This window comes from Lagopus leucura, unplaced genomic scaffold, assembly GCF_019238085.1.
Source record: "Lagopus leucura isolate 7727_CA_CO unplaced genomic scaffold, USGS_WTPT01 Super-Scaffold_100157, whole genome shotgun sequence".
Lineage (NCBI taxonomy): Eukaryota > Metazoa > Chordata > Aves > Galliformes > Phasianidae > Lagopus > Lagopus leucura.
Genome location: NW_024962334.1, coordinates 11044318 through 11050317, shown reverse-complemented (window position 1 = coordinate 11050317; position 6000 = coordinate 11044318). Strand labels below are relative to the sequence as shown.

Below are 6000 nucleotides of genomic sequence, written 5' to 3'. Positions count from 1 at the left end.
TGTGCTGGATGAATGCATCCTTCGTGCGGCTGTTTCTAGAGGAGCGAATTTTTTTTATTTCTCCTTTTAATTAGCCAGGCTTAAATTAGCAGCATCTACTGTTGATATTCCTCCGTGAACAGCGAGAACATTTTCAATCAGGAGCCTTATTAACATGCATAAAAGTGATTTGTTTTGATTTCAATCTGGAAGGGTCTCTTTCCCCCAAGTTTCCATTTCTGCTCTAAACGAAGGTGGAATCACAGTGCAGTGGCCACATACACATATATGAGAGCTCCTATTACCTGGGGAAACCCTTTGCAGGGAGCTTCAGAACTCCCACCTGGGCCAGCAGTTATTCTGCTGTGTTTTTCTGTGCTGAAACAACAGCCCAACTTGGGATGGAGTAGGCTTGCCCAAGCTGCTGTGCTCCATTGATGGATTATTAAAATGAACACAACAAAACTCTTTTTGGTGTTTTTTTGTTTTTTGTTTGCTTCCCAGCAGCTCTGAGACTCCTCTCAGTGACCTCTTCCTCTTCCAAACGGTGGTTTTGAGCAATAGGAAAATATAGGTGTTTTTCCATCAATTCCTGAGCTGCTGCCCCAGCATTTGTACACTGATGCTACAGAGGACCAATGCAGCTCTGTGTGCAGAAACACTCCCCGTGCCTTATATGATGGAGGCCTCCCCTATGCAAATGGAAGTAGGCAGTGGGTGCAGAGCACCATGCTGTCCCCAGGTATGGAGTGGGTCCTGTTCCTTGCCCAGCCCCAGGCTCACATGCACAACGCCCACAGCACCTGCCGGTTCAGCTGTGGGATTTTCCTTGCATTCAACAGATGCACATTTTAATTTCAGCTCATCAGAAGTTTTCCTCACTCCCAATTAATGCCAGTTTTTATGTCGCTTTTTTTTCCCTCTGAGAAAATCCCAGTTTCTCACTGTTAATCTCAGTTACATTCAGTAACAGTGCCTGATTCTTCTTCTTATTATTTTTTCAATGAAAATGTTTTCTGCCTGGACTTTCTTCTTCTAAGAATGTGTGAGAAAAACTCCATTCTTATTTCCTAAGAGACTCAGTGGACCCTGGTCACGTGCTTAAATCAGAAGACAAGACCATATTCTTCAGATGTAGGTTACTCAGATTCATGCCAGGTTTGAACCACACAGGTTGTGCACAGCAGTGATTCACACTGCATAGATGTGCAGTAGGCTGGGTGTGCAAGAAATACACCATGGCTCCTCCTCATGGGCAGAGAGTGCTGCCTTTGGGGGTTCTGTCCCATCTCCCATCACTGCAGAGTTGTGAGGAACCTGGGTATAGGAGCCATGGGACAGACTGGTCACAGAATTAGAATATCCTGAGTTGTAATGGACCCATGATGACCATCAAGTCCAGCTCCTGGACTGATGGGCTGCTGATAGACAGAGTGGAGGATGTTAGGTTGGCACGATGACAACATGCTGTGGTGCTGCAGCCCTTGGATGTGGTCAAAAAGCCTGTGAAGAAAGGACTCCCCAGACATTGCCCTCGAATGGAAGAGTCTTGTGATCACGAGGACAAGAGCATTGCCTCTAAATGACGTCTGTTTTCACAAGTTGGAAGGACAGGCTTTTGATGTGTTTCCAGTGTGCCTTTCTTCTCCTGCATCTCCTGCCCCAGGGTTTCCTGGTGAAGGAACTGGAGCTCTGTGTCCCCAGAAATTAAAACAAAAACTGGCTTCTGTGGTATTTCCTGAAATGTGTTTTCATCTCATGGAATCTGTCCTAACAGCAGCCCCGAAGCAGCAAAGGTTTCATTTTCATCTAGAAGCGATCAAAAGCAACATCAGTAGGGAATAAATACACAAAGCCACGCTGCAGGGATATTAGCTCACATGACAAGGCAGTGCCTTTTGGTTTACTGAAAGAGTGGCTTGCTCCATCTCTGTGTGTTTTGGGCACTTTGCTCTGCTTGTGGAGAAGTGAGACCCAGAGCTGCCCAGGACAGAGCAGCCTACTGAAACCCAGCAGGAATCCCATCTGGGCTGCTCTGCTCCCTTGCCTCCAGCCCACGCACCTGCAGGCTCACCTTCACATCGTGGGGGATTTGAGTTACATCCACCAAAGCACACACTTCACCCCCACGATAGGACATGCGATGCCATTCCCTCAGCATGGGAATGTGCCATCAAGAACAGCCATCAGCACCGCTTCCCTTCCCCTCTGATCAGGCAAATGAGATGCTTCCACTCTGAATCCAAGGCTGGAAGACAACACACCTTTAATTCATGCAGTAAAACTATAAGGGCTTTTTTGGCACCCCAGCTGCAAGAATGCAATGAAATGCTGCTGGGTGCAGACTAGCTGAAAAGGGGAAGGGATCAAATCCCACTCCTGGAGGAAAGCAGCCGCTACTGTCACTGCAGAGCTGTCATAGGAGGTGCTGCCACTGTGCCCCTGAGGTGGGAGAAGACAAAACAAAACAGAACAAAAGTTTAGGTGGAACAACCAAATAATGAATGAGATTTATTGAAGTTTAACGAAGAACACGGCTGTGCAGTGTGGGAGTGCTGGCCATGGAAACAAGCAGCTCCAATGCAGGGGCTCCCAGAGCACATGAGATTTTTATTCCCAGGGGTTTTCCATAAAGCATCTCTAGAGTTGAAGTAAGTGCTGCACCATGTGGCTGTCACTATGGAAACGAGTATTTTTACACGGTAAAAAATAGTCCCATAAAGCTCCCATAAGCTGCTGGTGCTAAAGCCACTCGGTGAGCCATGTGGCTACGGGAGAGCAAACGGTGCCACTTCCAGGAGGGTGGTGGTGGTGGCACCTGCTGGCACTGGGGAAAAGAGCACCTGACCTCATCCAGTTCCACCACCTATGCATGGTGCCAATGGGGCCTGCCCCTTTATATGCTGCTTTATAGCCTCTACCCTGACAATGTGTGAGCTGCAAGCGTTGCCAAGCCTCTCCTGCAGACTTGGTGGCTGATGCTTGGTGCTATTCTCTAGTGTCACTCCACTGCACAACAAGTCGGTTCAGCTCCACTTATTTGTACATTGGAAGCATGATGGAAGCATTTGTATATTGGAAGCGTGATTGGAAGCATGGAAGCATACTGGAGGACCTCTGGACAAATGTCAGGCACTGGAACGGGCTGCCCAGGGAGGTGGTGCAGTCACCAACCCTGAAGGTGATCAAGAAATTTTTAGATGCTGTACTGAGGAACGTGGCTTAGTGACTAGATACTGGTGGTAGGTGGACAGTTGGACTAGATGATCTTGGTGGTCTCTTCCAGCCTTGGCGATTCTGTGTTACAGTATATTTTGGGGAAACTATCCAGACTGCAATACTTAACAGGATCCAGAAGGCACTGGGAAAGTCTCTGGGTGTACCCTCCAATTCCAGCTTTAGGGCTACCCGAAGCCCAGTGCAGCACATGTTCTCCATCCCAGCAGACAGAACTCCAGCTGAACAAGAACTGTGGGCACTTGCTTAAGCATTAACATTCACAGAAATGTAAAACTCATATTGAGCTATTTATTCTGTGCATTCACCTTTCATTGCAGTACGTGCTAAAATTAAGTACTTCTAACTGCTGAATGGAGCAAACAGAAATTGCTTCCATCATCTAAAGCTGACAGCCGGCTATTCAGCCCTCCATCCTCCCTACTGGATGGCATGATCGGGTTCCTTAATGACGAGCAAGAGTGTTTGATTTTCAGCAGCAGTACCACATTACGGCACGCATTAATTTGCTAGGAAATCATTTTAGGAGAACATAAAGTGTGATAGATTCCAGTTAGAAACACTAAGTACAATAAAGTACAATAAAGGCCCCCCAGGTACCTCTGAAATGTGACATCCCAAGAAATTCCTTCACAAAAGGAGCTGGAAACAAGCCGCCTTACCCATACCATATCTCCACACCTCATAGTTAAGGGAAGGATGGAGACCATCCACCAGGTCATCTGTCAGCAGATATTAAGCATTAACCTATTTCAAATGTTATGTGTATTTGCAGACAGGAACTGAATAGGTCAAAGAGGCTTCTGGTTCACAAAGAAAGATGAAATGGTATTTAATGCTGCATCTGAATAGCTGCCCATGTAAATAGAATATGTGTGCAGGAGTAAGAGAGGTTACGTTGTTGTAACCTTCTGTTTCTAAAGCCTTGCATTATTTTATCCTTTGAAACAAACCTTAGGTGAACAAACCATACAGCTGTCTTACAGGTAGCGAGCTTTAAAACCAGATTACAATAAACAGAGACCAGGACACAGAGGACACATTTTGTTAGCAGAAGACAAGTTTAATAAAACAGACTTTTTACAATCACATTGACATCGTCATACTCATTCCTGCCATGGTGCCTGAACTTCAAACATTCCCTCTCATTTCTCTCTAATCAATGTAAAAACACCATGGCTAACTAGCAAGATCAGGCTGCCCTCTCCTAATGCATGAGAAGTGCCCCATACAGCCCCCATATGCCCTTCATGGTGTAGGCTAAGGGATATTCACTATGGATGAAATTTGGGGTTGCTTCTGTATGAAGCTCTCCTGAAGGGGAAGATGAGGACATGTGATGCAGCCACCCATGTGCCTCTGTGCACGTGCATTTCCAGACTGTCCGTGCTATTTTTGATCTCGTGTGTATTCTCACTCTCCCCTGCATCTATCTTCCTGCCAGCATCACATACTGAGGATGAGACTGAGGTAGTTTATACTACTGGCTTGAGCTGAATTATGATAACAAGAAAAGAAAACTTTTATAAAATCCTTAATTACTTCTATGCTACCTTGTTTGCTTTCTCTTCTGTTAGCTTTACACCCATGCAAATGTTCATGACAGACGGGAGAGCAGGCAGCCAACACATAGGAGCGCACAGCCAGTCTTACTTGGGGAGGGAGGAAAGGGAAAGCCCCACCAGTGAGAAGCCCCCATTGTCCTGCATCCCAGAGCAGAAAGCTGCTTCCACAGATCAGAACCAGACAGCTTTAGTGTCATTTCCAAGGAATGTGGCCACAGCATCCTTCATAGAAAGAATGCATTGAAGTGTTCCAGCAGGGCAGGGACCACAGCCATCTCTGCTGGGAGATGTGCCTGGCACGCAGAGACTGCTTCCATACTTCTTCCCCATTCACACAGCACACAGGAGCCTAAGGACTGGACCCACAGAGATGTTTAGGGGGCCTAACTTCCATTCCAGACTTCCATGGGAGGCTGGTTACCTAAATAGGAGTAGAGCGCCTGATTACCTTAGCAGGTCTGGGCTCCCCTGGCTGTGCCCGTGCTGGGACCCTCACTGCTCCTCTGGCTGGTGTAGAAGTGTGGTGCAGTGCTACCCTGGTGTTGTGAAGTAGCCGTTCTCCGACTGGTGACGGCCTGATTCACAACACCAGCTGCTGCACGGCACCTGGCAGGGCCCTGCATCCTCTGTGCTCCATCCTCATCCTGAAAAGCAAAGAGAGGGTTACATCTGTCCATCCCACAGGTTGCATGCTCCCACCTGCTTACAACGACACTGAAGTACTACAGCTGAACTTCTTCCCCCAGAAATGACAGACAGATTCTGCACTTGAGATCTGCTGCACTGTAAGACTGGCTGCTGTAGTGTGATGCGGGTTCAGCTGCATCCTCATGATCCACATCCTGTGTTCATCTCAGGAGGCTCACAGGCAGGGGATGTAACCTAGAAACTCAGCCCAGCCCCAAGAGACACAAAGAAACAGGCTGCTGCATTTTCACTGATGCCAAGATGCTGTCAGAAGGAGAACGGTGCCGCGGGGAGCATGCGGCCTCTTGGGCACTGTGCTGCTGTTCAGCCTCACACCCTTCAGCACGTGCCCTGCCTGGGGTGGGTAGTACACCAGCACGTTGCCTGGCCTGTCCCCAGGGTAGTGGCATGAGGGGTACTGCCTACAGTCTTAAGGGTCCTGCTGGAACCAAGGGAGACTCAATCTGGAGGCCCTGTGCTCCCCTGCATGGCCCTATCCCTCAGAGATGTGTGGAAGTTGAGAGATGCAATT

The 6000-nt window shown here is 47.9% G+C and overlaps 1 long non-coding RNA gene across 1 annotated transcript; it reads right to left on the bottom strand.

Annotated features, from left to right (window-relative positions):
* Nucleotides 1-4258: 4258 nt before the first annotated feature.
* LOC122189726 lies at nt 4259-5304 on the bottom strand. Its single transcript, XR_006181943.1, has 2 exons — nt 5230-5304; nt 4259-5137 (listed from the first exon to the last, which is right to left on the bottom strand). It is a non-coding gene; the product is annotated as an uncharacterized LOC122189726 (long non-coding RNA).
* Between the last annotated feature and the right edge of the window lie 696 nt (nt 5305-6000).